The following is a 17,562-nucleotide window of genomic DNA, read 5'->3' as shown; positions in this document are numbered from 1 at the left end:
GGGCGCCCCTCGTGCACCCGCATCGAAAAACGGTAACGCACATACCTGCTGGAGGGCGCCCGGGTCACACGGCGGGGGTTCTGCTTCCACGGCGTGCAAAGCAAGCCCAGGCCCGTCTGCCAGCATGGCCGCCTCGCCGTCTTCCTCGTCCTCTGGGCCCGGCGATAGACACGCCTCCACAGCTCTGGCGATGCCCTCCGAAGCCTTGCGAGGGGGGCGGGCCATGCCGACCCAAGCTTCCGCCGGGACACCCGGCATCAACAAGTCCTCACGCCCTGCCGCACAAAGGATTTGGACAGCCCTCCTGACCTCCGCAGCTTCCTCCATAACCCAGGACAAAGGTGGGAACACGAGCGCAAAACAACCTCCCTTCACGCCTCCCGCCACGCAGTTCCTAACCGCCCGCCTGACTTCCCCTTTTAACCCCTCTGCTAATCAGCCCCCACCTGGTAATGACCCTCGCGCGAACCTGCCCAGGAAGAGACCGGCTCGCGCCTGGCTCTCCCTGGGTCCCCCCATAGACGGGCCGCCGAGGAGGCGTGGGTATTGAGTCGTTTTCATGTGCCGCCGCAGCCGACCTCGTGGTCATGCTTGCGGTGGTCGAGCAGGCTGAGTCGGCCTGATGGCGCCCGGGCCACCTGTCTCACTTCACCGGTGTGCTACGAGGCGATCGGCCCGCTCTCCTGGCATTTGATCGTTTTCAGGATTGTGTCCCGTTGTGGGGCGGATTGTGGGTGCACGAACCAACTCCCCGTCCCCGTACTGCCATACTGTTCGGACGCCGTTAGCAGGCTAGGTCGGAGGTCCGGGGGATGCCGTGGCTGGTGGTAACTGTGGCGGTGTCCCCCCGGGCACCTCTACCCCTAGTGTCCATGGGGGCTCGCTCGGATCTGAGGAGCGACCGCCGGGCCCCCCCACCACCGGTTGCGGTCCCCAGTTCTCTCCCTTCCAGGTATGGCGGGGAGGCCTGGGGCGGCGAACGGGATCTGAGAATCTGGCCTGTCCCCAGGGTACTGTCCCCGGGGGTGCTACCGATTTGTCCCAATTGTGGTGGCGGCGGCGCCTCCTCGTGGTCGGGCCTTGCTGGAGTGGTAGTACACGCAGTGCATGCATCGGATATCTCTCGTTGTTGGCTCCCATCTTTAGTTGCGCAATGTACGATCATCGCATGCTTCTGCGATTTACTCGTGGCGTTGGGAGGCTAGCCACACTGCAGGTTTGTGTGCTGGTTGTTTACAAAAGGGGCCTTCTAATTGCCACACAAATACCTGGTGTTAATTTCAAATACGTGCTCCAAAGATCCACGTGTTGTGCAATGCTCTATGTTCTTCCTTTCAATGGCTGCTGTTATATTTGGAGAAACCGGCTCTAATTATCTGCCGTGTTCTGTGCATCCACAATGCTTCCGTCTACGAAGCACGTATCCAACGCATGATGTCATTCGGTATTTTTCCTTCCTACCATAATCTCCCCATGTAAATTAACAGTAGTACTGTCGCGCGGTAATCCTCAATCGGCAGTAATTGCTTTGATATTGCGACCCGTCCTGTACAAATAATGCATATTAGTATTGTGGCCATGGTAAATATATCTATGTACTGTTACCACATCTTGTGTCTGTTGTTCATGTGTAGCCCAAACCCAGTATCATGCAATTTATGGTGGATATAGTAAAGCACATCATGTCAACAACGACAATCTCTCAATATGGTGGTATGCATTATAAAAATTAAAAAAAAAGAGGAACCTAGATCGCAAAATGGATTGCATTGTTAATAATTTATATTGCTACGTAATATTTGTGTATATATTCTACACGCAAACAATTAATGTTGGTTGATAGTATGTTACAGGTTTAAGAACCCGCCTGTCTGAGCATAAATCGGCAAACAATAATAGGAAAGCAAAACCTCCCTTGCTTGAACATTTTATATCTAAAGGTCATTTCGCGGTGCTTCGGGCATCTCTTGTTGTCCGGGCGACTCTACAAGTTTACTGTAATTTGGTAACTTGTTGGGTGATATACTTCGGGTATCCCATGTTCCTGGGCCCCAGGTCATGTCTATGTGTCCGGTTGCACATGCTGTGTGTCATGTTTTCAAGTTTCATTGTTGCTTCGACCCTGCGGGACCACGCAGGTCCACGCACTGGTCGGCCTCGCAGCTCATGTCATCCCGGGCTCCTGGTTACTAGCCTGTCTCGTGCTTTTCTCATGCTTTATTTTGCTTTTCAGACCGACGTCGCGCCCATGCCATTCCGCTCACGCTTTTGTGCCCCATTTATCACTTCAGGACCTATCAGTCAGAGGTATGTATGGGGGCTGCGGGTGGACATGTTGCGCCACCTGGGCGAAGCACGTGCAGGATGAACTGAGGTTGAACTAGGACCACCTGAGGGGGGGCCACATTCCTGTTCTTCTGCCAGCTCACACTGACTTTCTTTTGCAGGGAAAGAGCCCGAGTGCGGAATGGACAGCCAGGGTTTCCCCCCGCTTTTCACCCAGACGTCCCAAGTCGATGAGTCATTGCTAGGACCCTCCCATGATGCGCAACTGAAAGCCGTCATGGATTTGATACAGGCCAAGGTGGTTGCCTGGGCAAGTGAACTTTTGAATGCCAGCAATCCTGGGGACTCCGGGGTCGGCCCTTCGCCATCGGCTTCTGAACATGAGAATATAGAGAAAGCAGGACCCTCCAGGCCCAAGAGGGTGCGAAGGGCCACCGTGAAGGACTTTCCCGCGGACCCAGCACCTGCCAAAGTCCGTGCACCCGAGTCGGTCAGAAATGTTATTGTGCACGCGGCCACTTCCCCACCTCCTCCTGCCAGAGCACCCCCTCCTCCGCCAGCTGTTGTTCATTCCTCTAACTTTGTCACTCGTGAGGACCTGGGTAAGCTCACGAACTCCCTCGCGGACTTTATGGCGGAGGTCAGAGATGGCCTTCGGGCACTGATCGCTTCAATGGGGGCCGCAACTGGGGCCCCTAGGGATGGGTCCTTGGCCCCTGTACCAGCAGTCCAGCTCCCAGCCGACGCAGCGGTTACACAAGTGTGGGGCGGGCCCCCTGATCTGAGTGGGCCTAGCACTAGCAGCGCATCAAGCATCCCTCCCTCTGCCCCCGCTACCCCGGCTGCCCCAAGCGTCCAGCTAAACCCAGCTCCTACACCGCTCCCTGCGTTAGCACTGCCACCCACCACCCCGGCCTGGTCCACGCCGCCTGCCGCACATGCACCCTCTCCTAGCCCGGCTACCCCTGCCCCGCCGGCAACCATGACCATGGCTCCCTTGGTATCGGGCAAGTGCTCCCTCACATGGCAGGTACCCCTGGCTGCCAAGGAAGGCATCTGGCGCAGAGAGTTCATTGTTATTTCTCCCTTCTCATGCTGGGGGCCGAGGGGGTGGACATCAGGAAGATGGGGGGCAAAGAGGGGAAGAAGAAGGTTCGCTTTCAGGCACGGCCAGAGAAATCGATCAAGAACTGGAGGCAGGCCTTTTCTATCTTAGCGGCAGTCATTACAGAACGCTTCCCTGAGCAGGCTCAGGGTCTTTTCCAGTATGCAAGCATCATAACGGAAGAGGCTGAATCCACTGCGGGCATGGGTTGGTATAGGTACGATTGTGAGTTTAGGAAAAAGATGGCTGTCTGCCCAGAGTTAGATTGGGACCAAATGGAAGTTAGGCTCTGTATGCAGTACATGGGCAAAGGTAAGGCAGATGTGGTGGACAAAGGTAGCTCCCTCAAAAAGAAGGGGGGTGCAGGTAAGGGCCAATACCAAGAGAGGAAAGGGCAATTCAAGCAGCCCTTTCGGGGGGACGAGGTTGAGGGGGCCTCCACAGACAAGGGTTCAGAAAGGGCGCTTCAGCAACGTGCAGGTTGTACAATGGAGGTAACTGCACTTGGGGCAAAGCCTGCAGATTTGCGCACTCCTGCAGCAAATGCAGGGGTTCCCAACCCGCTTCGTCATGCGACAAGCACGATTCCGCAGCGGGCCCTGCCAGTAGAGACAAATAACTGCCCTTCCCTGCCCTGGCTCCTCTCCTGCCGTCCCACCCTGCCTTCCCTTCTTCCCTCTTTCCTCCCCGTGCAGGAAGCCCCCGGCAATGCAGCGTCCCCTGTTGCTGCGGGTTCCTTACAGTCCAAAGGTCCGTCCTGATCATCATTACCAGTCTTCAGTCGCTCCTGAGGAGTTATCCCAACGACAAGGAAAGGCCAACCTTGGCGGAGGGCTTTCTCGAAGGGTTCAAAATCCCCTACCTGGGTCCTTTGGTAAGTAGGGATGCAGAGAACTTGAAGTCGGCTATGGACCTTCCGGAGGTGGTGTGCGAGAAGATAAGAAAGGAACTGGCCTTAGGGAGGGTGGCTGGCCCGTTCCAATCCCCGCCCCTCCCTGATTTTGTGGTATCCCCCCTGGGTGTGGTCCCCAAAAAAGAGCCGGGTCTTTCAGGCTGATCCACAATCTATCCTTTCCTGAGGGCAACTCTGTGAATTCCTGGTTAGAAGAAGGGGCTAGCTCTGTTTCCTACTGCTCGCAAGACATGGCTGTGGACTTGATCAGGAGAGCAGGGAAGGGGGCTTGGTTGGCGAAGGCAGACATAGAGGCAGCTTTTAGACTTTTGCCGGTGCACCCTGTGAGCCAGCTTCTCTTGGGCTTCAAGTGGAGAGGGGAATCCTTCTTTGACAAATGTATGCCCATGGGCTGCGCTGTATCTTGTGCCTTTTTTGAGGCTTTCAGTTCCTTCCTGCAGTGGGCTCTCTCTGTGAGATATGATGTCAAGGCGGTGTCCCACTACCTGGATGATTTCTTATTCATAGGAAGGGATGGTACGCAGGAGTGAAGTGAAGGTCTACATTGCTTCATGGATTTGGCCAAACACCTGGGAGTGCCTTTGGCACCTGGCAAGACTGAGGGCCCGGCACAGGTTCTCACGTTTCTGGGCATAGAGTTAGACACGGTTGAGGGCGTGTCGAGACTCCCGGCCGGGAAGGTGCAGGACTTGAGACGGGACATTCAAGATTTGCTTGGAAGGGACAAAGCGCCCCTGGGGGTCATCCAGAGCCTACTAGGCAAGCTCAATTTTGTGGCCAGAGTTATCCCTGTGGGCCGTGTGTTTGCTCGAAGATTAGCCAGGGCCACGGCCAAGGTGGCCAAACGTCATCATTTTGTAAGATTGTCTGCTGGACTGAAGAAGGACCTGGTAATGTGGGCTGAGTTCCTGTCTGACTTTAATGGGATGGTGATCTGGCGGTCTCCTGCTTAGACAGTCCTGAAATCAGTTTGTTTACAGACACATCAGGAAGGGAGGGCTTTGGCGCCATTGTGGGCCAACACTGGTGTGCGCAGGAGTGGCCCAACGCCTGGCGCAAGTGTGGCATCACTTCCAATATCACAGTGCTCGAGCTTTTCCCCATTGTCATTGCCCTGCACCTCTGGCCCGGTCCCCTGTCTGATAAAAAGGTCCTTTTTTGGTCAGACAATATGGCGGTTGTGCAGGCCATCAACGGGCAAACAGCCAGCTGCCTGTTGGTCCTTTGTTTGCTGAGGGAGCTTGCAAATAGGAGCTTGCGCTGCAACATTGAATTCAGGGCTAGGCACATTGTGGGCGTTAAGAATGTGGCGGCTGATGCTCTTTCTCATTTCCAGTGGGACCTTTTCCGGGCGGCTTGCCCGCGGGCGAGAGCAGAGATGACCCTCTTCCCCCCGGCACTCTGGCACATCTTGGAGTGGAGCAGGAGTTAAGAGATTTTGGGGAGAGATCGCTGGCCCCAGGTACGAGAAGGTGGTACGGGAGTCACCTGGCGAATTTCTACAAAGCGATTGAGGACTTGGGCCTGTCTGCATTGTCTCTCGAGGACAGGGTGCAGGCTTTTGTGGTTTGGGCTAAGAAGCAGGGTAAATCTCACTCCTGGGTCTGCGGCCACCTGGCTGCTGTTAGTCATGATGCCAGATTGGATGGGGCTCGGGATCCGGCTAAGTCTTTTGTCATCAGGGCAGCCTTGAAGGGCTGGGCTAGGGACGAACCGAGGGTCCCCGACAACAGGCCTCCTATTGATTTCCCTGCTTTAAAATCCATGCTAGATGTCCTGCATGCGGTGGCACACTCTCAGTTCGAGGCCCCCCTGTTTGCGGCGGCCTTTTGCTTAGCCTTCTTTGGAGCCTTTCGGAGAAGCACGCTCCAGGAACGACAGCTCAGGGGACGCCTTAGGGGTGGCAGACATCTGCTTAGATAGAAGCCTTACCATCACCCTCAGGAAATCTAAAACAAACCAAGCAGGTAACGGGGCAGTTATTGTGTTGGCCCCCATGGGGACCATAGATATTGTCCAGTCTTAGTCCTGCAGGCATATCTCGCCGAGCTGTCAGCGGTGCAAGGGTACCTCCTGATCCATGCAGACCTAAGCCCGCTTACTAGGTACCAAATGGACAAAATCATGCTGGCTTGCCTCGGCAGAGCAGGTCTTTTGGGCCAGGGGAAGAAGTTTTCTAGCCACTCTTTCAGAATAGGGACAGCGACTGCGGCCTTCAAAGCAGGCATGATGCCAGCAAGTGTTCAAAAAGTGGGACGCTGGGAGTCCCTTTGCTACAAGCGGTATATCCGCCCTTGAGCCGGCTGTCGTGCCACAATTTGCAGTGTCATTTCTGTGGTAAATATTGGTGTGCAGTGTTTAGTTTATGGTGCTAGCTTTAAGTCCACAAATGCGAGTTGTGTTTTGTGTTGTGCAAACGTTATGTCAATAAAAAGTAAGAAAGTGAATTGTGTCTTTTCTTTTGACAGGGTTGCGTGTGTGGGTCTTGGGGCATTAGACCGTCTCCAGGTTGGGTTGTTGGACTGCGATCAGGAACTGGACGCAGTGTTTCTCTAACACAGAATGTGTGTAGTTGGGTTTCCCTGGCATGCGCTGGAACAGTCTATTACATAGAGTGAGGGAAGCGCTATTAGCGGTAGGGGCCCCGCCTCAGCATTTGGTCATTCACCTGGGTGGCAATGATCTCACTAACCTGGGTAGGTCTACACTTTTGCCTTAAATGAAAACAGATCTAGTGGAAGTCTGCAGATTAGTGGGAGAATGTGAAGTCTGGTGGTCCGAAATTGTGCCACGCAGGGTGTGGGGGGCGCCAAGTCTAGTGAGGCTATTGACAGGTCTAGGAGAAAACTCAACAGCGCAATGAAGAAATTCCCCTCCAGAGGGGCATGGGCTTCATCAGACATGAAATGATTCAGGACAAGATCAAGGGTTACTTTGAGTAGGATGGGGTTCACCTATCACCTGTTGGGTTGGACTCGTTCCTCTTGGATTTACGCGAAGCTCTCCTGAGCAGGGGTTGCAGGTAATGTAGGTAGCTAGGTGGTGGGGGGCCCGGACAGCGACGTTGGCCGCCGGCCGGGCTGTGGCGGAGTTACAGGGCGATCTGGAAGCGGAGAGGTGCAGCACTGTACTTCAGCGGGCAAATAGGGGTGCCAGAGCCTAAAACCTGGAACCTCATGGGAGGTCCGGGAACCAGTGTCGGTGGCCCAGTAGTCCTTTGGGCGGTTGTGTGCCTGTGCAACCGGGGATTTGCCTAAATATGCCCTGCAAGGGGCGTGAGTAGATTCATTACCATAATGGTGCATCATATGGGTGGTTCGCCACGGTGCTGTTTGGCTCATCAGGCGGGCAGGTGGCGAGAATGCGGCCTGCCCTTGGATCGCCCGTAAGATAACCCACCATTGATTACATAATGTTGTATGTAACAAACCTGCGGCAACTTTCCCTCAAACTCACAATGGTGTCTTGTGTATTATTTTGCGGGATGTTTTGTTATTGTTGCGGGGCGGGGGTTCTGTGGACATGATGTAACTATGCAGCTGCCCGAGGCCACCCGGTGGCCATCAAGAGGGCGAGCTCGTAGTTACAGAGGGCTTCCCCGCCCCCTACCTAGTCAGCCACTCCCCTCCGGGCAGGAGAGTCCCGGTGGGAGGGCCTGTGACGCACGTCCGGGGTGGTAGGCAGGGCGAGGGGTATTTAACCTCCCCTCGCCATCTTTCTGCCTCTTTACCGCTCCGGATGTCGCGCGTCGCCACTTGGGACACTATTTTCCCTCCCGACCTCTTACCCTGAGTGTCAGTATGGGGGGAGACTGTTGGAACTTTTAATATGTCTTTTTTCGTTGCAGGCGTATGTAATAAACCTAAGGCAACTTCCCCAAACTCACAATGGTGTCTTGTGTGTTATTTTGCGGGATATTTTGTTATTGTTGCGGGGCGGGAGTTCTGTGGACATGAGGTAACTATGCCCACGCCGCTGAATGAAGCTGCGGCTGGCTCGAGGACATCGCTGAATGAGCAGCCCCTGCCTCCAAGTTAACTCAAACTTGCACTGCACTGCCCCCAGTGGCATACCCAATTTCTTAACAGGCGAAAGTGCCCAAATGTAGCTCGCAATCCTCCTTATGGCAAATGTGCCATGGCCCATATGCAACTTGGCGCTGCCCAGGGATGGGGCAGGTGGGGGGTAGCCGCGATTTGCTGCCCAGGGACGGGCGGGGGGGGGGGGTGTAGCCGAGTTACACTCACCGAGGGCCCCCAGCCCACGCCCCCACCCAGACACCAGACCCACGGAATTCCGAAAATAGCCATGCAAACTACCTCCCCTCACCCACAACCACACGTGCCCCGCTCCCTACCTCGTCCAACCGAGAGCTGGCCAAGACCCGGAGGGCAACGACGACCGCCCTGACTCCCCGGAGCTGAACAGCCCCCGTCCCCTGGCGGCAGCCCTAGGCAGTGGCCAGGCAAACGAGAAGACTCCATCGCCACGGGACCTAATGGGAATGGGGGGCCGGGGACAAACCACTCACCGCTTCCCGGCTCCTACTGATCAAGGTCATGCCAAAACAGCGTCCGGGTGCAGGCGGGGGAGGCAAAAAGCGCACGGGCAGTCACCCGTTAGGAATCCAACGGGGTAGTGGGGGGCGAGGGTCAGCTTGCCACCACGTCCAGGAACAAAGAGGGCGCTTGACCCTCGCCCCCTGGGTCAGATAGCCTTTCGGGCCCCTCCCCCTAGACACAGGAAGTGACCACACAGGGAGTACCTTCTGGTTCCCCCAACACTAGACCGCTCATGGGTATGTGCCATCCTCTGGCACTAAGGGTGGCTGCCCTCGTATGTGGCCACCTTTTGGTGGCCTGGGGCAGCCAGTCAGTGCCCCTGTGTCAAGCTTGGTCGCTTGCTATGACCCCATATCGGCACTAACACGAGGCTGGAAAGTGCCATTGAGAGCCAGGCCGTCGGACCGCAGGCAGCTCCCCCCCCCCCTCTTTCCCCCACTTCACTCCGTCACTGGCTTCTTCAGTTGCCACAGTCCCTACGGGGCTAAAGCAGTCCTCGGGGTACCTGAGCACTCTCTCAAGGCTCGGCATCGGGACCTCCTGGCGTTCTGTCATTTCTCTTTTTTGTTTTCTGCAGACTCGCCCATACTCAGTGCATAGCTGCGACCGCACCACAGGCCTGGTCCAGTCTGCATCCGCTCTGCAGGCGGCTTCGGATTTTCTGCTCCCCTAACCAGGCTGGTGGTCCGATCTGCTAAGCAGTGCTGTGTTTCGCGATTTTTAGGGTGATCGGGCAGGTTGCCGGAGCTCTATTCTTTTGCAGCCATCTTGGAACCAGACAAGCTCTGCCCCTCCAGGTGAGTGGTCTTTAATGGCAATGGTAGTCACAGAGCGGTGACCCGCACCAAGACTGCCAAAGTCGAAATAAGGCACTATGTGTTTGGTAAGAAGAAGCAAGCCCAAAGATGGTTTCAAGCCTTGGCAAGTGTGTCTCAATTAATGTTGAGCCTGATTGTTTCTAGACATCTCCAACACAGAATATGGTGGTAATATGGCCACTAGGGAATTATTTGAATTTGTAGGATATCCACTTACAAACTGCCCCTATTTTCAGACTATCAATATTGATTTTGTTTTCGACTTTTTTCGTTCTCTTTTTTGTAAGAAGAGCTTGCTATGCCCCTTGTCTGCATTGTTTCCTGCACATTGGGTCCACGATTTGGGTTTTCCGATTTCCTTTTATCCATGATTACTTCGAAGTCTCTGACTGTCTCTTCTTCTTTTCACTTAGTGAGATGATGTTCTAACTTGCCCACTAGAATAATGCATTGGGAATAATCCTTAGGGGTATCACAACCTGAACAAAAACATCTTTCAAATTGTCTTTTAAACCCCTGTAAAACAAGCCCTCTCTTTTTTGTTTTAGGTCAATATGCTTCTTCCACTAACCTGTTGAAGGCTGTAAGAATCTACATTACGAAATTATTTAACAATGAAATGTAGGCTGCTGGGAAAGCAATTGTTTCATATCATCTCTAATAGCCTTAAGACCGTACAATTATTTTCTATCCTTTTATACCAAAGGGGTGGACCATGTTCCTGCATTGCCTAACAAGAAAGATAGCATGAAAGGAATTTTATTTTGTCCAGTAGGAAATGAGGAAGGATGAGATTTAAAAAATGATAATTTTCACTAATTCATGAAGGAAGCGCAATTTGTCTGTGTCCGTGGAGCAATTCTGATAGTGCACGAGGCCCTGAGGGAGGTGTAACCAAAACTACTACTGGTGGCAAGGCTGCAGCTAAAGGGAAAACCATTGGCAACTTAGCAATGACCAGTGGGCCTATGTTTTTGGGATTGTGGAAAAGATTGTGGGCCACAAGATGGGTTTATCTTTTTCTCGTAGCCATGGATCAATTCTTGGTGGTGAAGATTGTGATACAGGCCCCCAAGAATGTTGTTTACTCTTTAAAGACTGGCAAGGGAGCAGTTTTCCGAAGCTCTGGTCTAACTACAGTTAAAGCCTGGGTCATGGCCATCATCTTCTAGCCCTATGATCCTTGTTACTTTGGTGCAAAAAATTATGCATGTTTGATTTTCTGTGGAAACTTGGTTCACCAACCTTTTTTCCTAACCTGTGCCAAAACGATGTGGATTCTGCCTAGCATTTTGCCCCTGCAATCGAAATCCCACATCAGAAATGGGTTAAAGGGTGAATCAACCCTGGGAAAAAGAAGGGGATCAGATAGAATCACCTCACTGGTTCTGGTGACTGCTGCTTCGGTGGACTTGTTTCTCTCTGTCTCTGTCTCTCTCTCTCTCGCTCTCTCTCTCTCGCTCTATCTCAGTATCTTTCTGTCTCTCTCTTTCTCTCTCTCTCACTCTTATCATGCCTCTGACTGAGCATCTGTTTGCATTTATATATATGCACACAATGGGTCTGGTTCATAAAGGAAACTTACACTTTTTAATAAGTTTACAACTTTGAGTAAGTTTACTACTTTCTTATATTCATAAAATGGGAGTGTATGTTACTATTAAAAACACACAATAGTAAGTCCAACACTACACATGGTCAACCATTTGCGCTGTAACACCCTCCAATTGAAATGACTGGAGCTAGGGCCATGAAATAAAACCCGAAAGAAAATAATGTTAATTAAATTAAATTTGTTGAAATAGTTTAACCCCTTCCATGCTGGTGACGAACCCCAGCCGTCACGCTCTGCAGCGCTCGTGTGCTGATGACGGCTGGGGTTCGTCACGTCCCCGCCCTGTTCTTTTGTTTACCGCACAGCGGCGGAAACGGCCCAGCATGGAAGGGGTTAAATATATCTGAATATTTACAAAAATATATAAAATTAGTATATATTGTTTATTGATAAAATATTTTAATAACCTATTTTGAGATTTAGAATTATTGTAACACTACATTTTATTAAAAAAATTGCATTAATGTTATGCATCACTAAATAATGTTGTCTTTTCTCTAGATGGGAATTTATGAAGTTTAAAAAATTGTATGTAACATTTAAAGTAAAATATAAAAATAATTGACATTAATATTTAACATAACAAACTTCCATTATTTATTTTTGAGCTCAAGTAAAAATTTAATTTTTCCTGTAATTTACTATGTGGAGATTCCTGCCCCGACTATAGAGTCTCCCTATGGCAAAATATAGGGAATATTTTTAAAGTGTATTTCACATAAAACTAAATATTGCAAAAATGTAATGTTAAATATTGATGTCAAATTATTTTATATATTTAGACAATTTAGAACAAAATTCACAAAATGTTACAGCACTATTACATTAATGTTGATTTAAAATTTTAATTAACTGTAAAATATTAATTACAAAAGAAAAATATTTTTTAATATTACGAATTAAAAAATAAACTCCCACCTAAAGAATTTCTAACATGAATGAATTTATTTTATTGATATGTTTAATCTTTGTAAATGATTACATTTAACATTATCTCCAATGCGGTTTTATTTTAAGGCTATATCTCCTTATTTTCGATGGGAGAGCGTTGCACTTCCAGTGTTAGTCATGTGTAGTGCTGAACTTACTCCTTTTTTTATTAGTAGTAACTTAGAGTCAGAGTTTGTGAGTAAAGAAAAGTAATAAACGTACTCAAAAGTGTTAGTTATCTGTGCGAATCAGGCCCGAAATGGCATTATTACTATAGGGTATTTAGACCCGAATAGCTGGTGATTTTAGTTTACAAGGTATAGTTTTTTATGCAACACTGAATTACCTCATGTATGGAAATGCAATGGTCAAAACAAAGGAAATTGTAGTCTGTTCCTCAAAATGGGTACAACTGACAGCTTTATCCCTAGTCTCAGACTGATTGCTACTAGCAGTTTGATCAATAGTCTGTTGTTTTCAATTATAGTTCTGGTTCCTCTTTGAGTTACAGGGTTGAGTCACTCTGTAACACATGCTCGTGAATTGACAGGATAATGCGAGATCTGCTCCTGACTTGTGCAGATCCGGTTGCTCCCCTCTGTCCTCCTGGGTATCGTAGCGCTATCCCTACGCTGCTTTGCTCTGTGCTCTGTGCCTGCTTTCATCCTAAACTTTATCACTGCGCCGCATTGGGATTTAATTGTGATCTGACCTTAGCGCTGCTTTGTAATTGATTTGCACTGTGCTTAAATCGTAGCGCCGCTTTCTACTTTTCACGTGCTCTGCTCATAGCGCTGCTTTGTGCTGCCCATCATAGCGTCCTCCACTCAGCATTATTATTTGTAATTCCATTTTGCAGTAATAGCGCTCCACTGCTCGCCCCAACCTCCCCCTGCCTCCCCCATAGCGTCCTCCACTCAGCATTATTATTTGTAATTCCATTTTGCAGTAATAGCGCTCCACTGCTCGCCCCAACCTCCCCCTGCTTAAAGTTGTTATTGTTGCAGCCATTTGCTTAGTGTGACGTCCAAGCCCGTCCCTCCAATCACGCTCCCGCCTCCCAGCTGAGCCTCCCTCCCACTGATAGAACGGGTCGACCCCACCCCCCCTGAGAGCTGTGACCGTCCTGACTCGTGCAGATCCGGTTGCTCCCCTCTGTCCTCCTGGGTATCGTAGCGCTATCCCTACGCTGCTTTGCTCTGTGCTCTGTGCCTGCTTTCATCCTAAACTTTATCACTGCGCCGCATTGGGATTTAATTGTGATCTGACCTTAGCGCTGCTTTGTAATTGATTTGCACTGTGCTAAAATCGTAGCGCCGCTTTCTACTTTTCACGTGCTCTGCTCATAGCGCTGCTTTGTGCTGCCCATCATAGCGTCCTCCACTCAGCATTATTATTTGTAATTCCATTTTGCAGTAATAGCGCTCCACTGCTCGCCCCAACCTCCCCCTGCTTAAAGTTGTTATTGTTGCAGCCATTTGCTTAGTGTGACGTCCAAGCCCGTCCCTCCAATAACGCTCCCGCCTCCCAGCTGAGCCTGCCTCCTACTGATAGAACAGGTCGACCCCACCCCCCCTGAGAGCTGTGACCGTCCTGACTCGCGCAGATACGGTTGCTCCCCTCTGTCCTCCTGGGTATCGTAGCGCTATCCCTACGCTGCTTTGCTCTGTGCTCTGTGCCTGCTTTCATCCTAAACTTTATCACTGCGCCGCATTGGGATTTAATTGTGATTTGACCTTAGCGCTGCTTTGTAATTGATTTGCACTGTGCTAAAATCGTAGCGCCGCTTTCTACTTTTCACGTGCTCTGCTCATAGCGCTGCTTTGTGCTGCCCATCATAGCGTCCTCCACTCAGCATTATTATTTGTAATTCCATTTTGCAGTAATAGCGCTCCACTGCTCGCCCCAACCTCCCCCTGCTTAAAGTTGTTATTGTTGCAGCCATTTGCTTAGTGTGACGTCCAAGCCCGTCCCTCCAATCACGCTCCCGCCTCCCAGCTGAGCCTGCCTCCCACTGATAGAACAGGTCGACCCCACCCCCCCTGAGAGCTGTGACCGTCCTGACTCGTGCAGATCCGGTTGCTCCCCTCTGTCCTCCTGGGTATCGTAGCGCTATCCCTACGCTGCTTTGCTCTGTGCTCTGTGCCTGCTTTCATCCTAAACTTTATCACTGCGCCGCATTGGGATTTAATTGTGATCTGACCTTAGCGCTGCTTTGTAATTGATTTGCACTGTGCTAAAATCGTAGCGCCGCTTTCTACTTTTCACGTGCTCTGCTCATAGCGCTGCTTTGTGCTGCCCATCATAGCGTCCTCCACTCAGCATTATTATTTGTAATTCTATTTTGCAGTAATAGCGCTCCACTGCTCGCCCCAACCTCCCCCTGCTTAAAGTTGTTATTGTTGCAGCCATTTGCTTAGTGTGACGTCCAAGCCCGTCCCTCCAATCACGCTCCCGCCTCCCAGCTGAGCCTGCCTCGCCCCTCCCCTTCCACCATCCACTTATGACAGGAGCTTTTGCGCGCAGCGTCCACGCGCAGCGACCACGCCCAATCCGCGCCGAAGGTGCGCCAAAGGTAAGCCCGTCTACGCCCGTCCGCGCCTGGACCGCGCCCAGCGCCAGACCCCCTGGCCCCCGTCGCTCCCAGCCCCCCCGCATTACCTACGATGCTGCCACCCTCCTAGCCCTTAACCCCGGTCGCGCCCCCAACTGCGTCCAAGCCGCCCCTGGACACACCCATGGACCTTTCTACTGCTACTCCTGCAAATTCATCGGCACCGACAACATCTCCGCTACGACCACAACACAGCTTCCTGACCCCAACCACCTACAGTGCATCCTTCTCAACACTCGATCGGTCCACAGGCACGCCATAGACCTATGGAATCTACTAGACACCATCTCTCCAGACGTCGCCTTCCTAACGGAAACATGGATGAACGCTTCCTCCGCCCCAGACATCACCATTGCCATCCCTGAAGACTATAAGATCACACGCAAGGACCGCACGGACCACACAGGAGGAGGAATCGCTATCGTCCATAAGAAATCAATCCGCATCTCAACCAGCTCTGACGCCAACCTCGCTAACTCCGAACACCTTCACTTCCAGATCCACATCGACCCCAAGACCACACTCAGAGGCACCCTCCTCTACAGACCACCAGGACCCCGCGCAAAATTCAGTGAAGACATCACGGACTTCATCACCCCACACGCGCTCCCCTCCAAAGATTACATCCTTCTGGGAGACCTCAACTTTCACCTTGAAAAGATCAACGACCGCAACACCGCCACCCTCTTAGACAACCTCGCCAACCTCGGACTTAAACAACTAGTCACTTCCCCCACCCACATCGCAGGTCACACACTCGACCCCATCTTCACCTCCAGCAATCATGTCTCCTTCAGCCACACTACGGATCTCCTCTGGACTGACCACAGCTGCGTTCACTTCACCTACAACAAACCAAAACCCACCAACCACCTCCAACCAACTCTGCAAAGAAACTGGAACAAAATCACCACGGACCAGATCTCCGCATCGCTCCTTCTAAACACCCCAGCCCACTCTTCTAACGCAAACGAAGCCGCCGCCAACCTCACCCTATGGTTATCCAACACCGCCGACACCTTGGCACCACTGAAAAAACGCCAAAGCAAACCTGGCAGCAAAAAGGCCTCACGGTTCAACGATGATCTTAAGAAGTCCAAGAAACTCTGCCGCTCCCTTGAAAAGGCCTGGAAAAAAGACCCAAACACCAGCACCAGGGACGCCTTCAAAAACGCCACCCGCACTCACCACCAACTAATCCGAAAGGCCAAGAAAACAGCATTCAAGGATCGACTTGACAACAACGCCCACAACAGCAAGGAACTTTTCAACATCGTCAAGGAATTTTCCAATCCCTCGGCCAACTCCAACGACATCACCCCCTCTCAAGCCCTCTGCGACTCCCTAGCCTCATTCTTCCACAACAAGATTGCAGACATCCACAACAGCTTCGACAACCAACCCGGAAACCAACCCACCCTACCATCTGCTGAACATTCTCCCCCCTTGAACACCCTCAACGACTGGAACCCAATCTCCACTGAGGACACAATCCGCCTGATGAATTCCATCCACTCAGGATCCCCCACAGACCCTTGTCCTCACCACATCTTCAACAAAGCAGACTCCGTCATAGCACCGCACCTCCGAGACGTCATCAACTGCTCCTTCAACTCCGCCACCTTCCCGGAAGGCTGGAAACAAGCTGAACTCACCGCCCTCCTGAAAAAACCCACAGCGGACCCCACCGAACTCAAAAATTACCGCCCCATCTCGCTCCTTCCATTCCCGGCCAAAGTCATCGAGAAAGCTGTCAACAACCAGCTCGCCGCCTTCCTCGAAGCCAACAAATCCCTCAACTCCTCACAATCTGGCTTCCGAGCAAAACACAGCACTGAGACCGCCCTCATCGCAGCAACAGACGACATTCGAACTCTACTGGACAATGGAGACACAGTCGCCCTCATCCTCCTCGACCTCTCTGCAGCATTCTACACAGTCTGCCACAGCACCCTTTTACAACGCCTCAATAATATCGGAATCCAAGGAAAAGCACTTGAATGGATCACCTCGTTCCTCACCGGAAGAACCCAGAGAGTCCGCCTCCCACCATTCAAGTCCGAGGCCACTGAAGTCATCTGTGGCGTACCACAAGGATCCTCACTCAGCCCCACCCTCTTCAACGTATACATGAGCCCCCTCGCGGCCATCGCCCGCCAACACAACCTCAACATCATCTCTTACGCTGATGACACTCAACTAATCCTTTCTCTCACCAATGACCCCAGCACCGCCAAAACTAACCTACACGAAGGAATGAAAGAAGTTGCCGAATGGATGAAACAAAGCCGTCTGAAACTGAACTCAGACAAAACTGAAGTCCTCATCTTAGGTACATCCCCCTCTGCATGGGACGACTCCTGGTGGCCGGAAGCCCTCGGAAAAGCACCCATCCCGACAGACCACGCACGGAACCTAGGCGTCATCCTGGATTCTTCACTCTCAATGAACAGACAAGTCAGCGCCGTATCCTCTTCCTGCTTCAACATTCTTCGCATGCTCAGAAAAACATTTCGCTGGATCCCCACCGAAACAAGGAAAACAGTCACCCATGCTCTGGTCACAAGCCGACTGGACTACGGAAACACCCTCTACGCAGGCACTACCGCTAAACTCCAGAAAAAACTCCAACGAATCCAAAACGCCTCAGCCAGGATCATATTAGACATCCCACGCAATGAACACATCTCTGGTCACCTTAAAGACCTCCACTGGCTGC

The sequence above is a fragment of the Lissotriton vulgaris genome, chromosome 2_1 (genome assembly GCF_964263255.1).
Source record: "Lissotriton vulgaris chromosome 2_1, aLisVul1.2, whole genome shotgun sequence".
Lineage (NCBI taxonomy): Eukaryota > Metazoa > Chordata > Amphibia > Caudata > Salamandridae > Lissotriton > Lissotriton vulgaris.
This window is presented reverse-complemented; position numbering follows the sequence as displayed.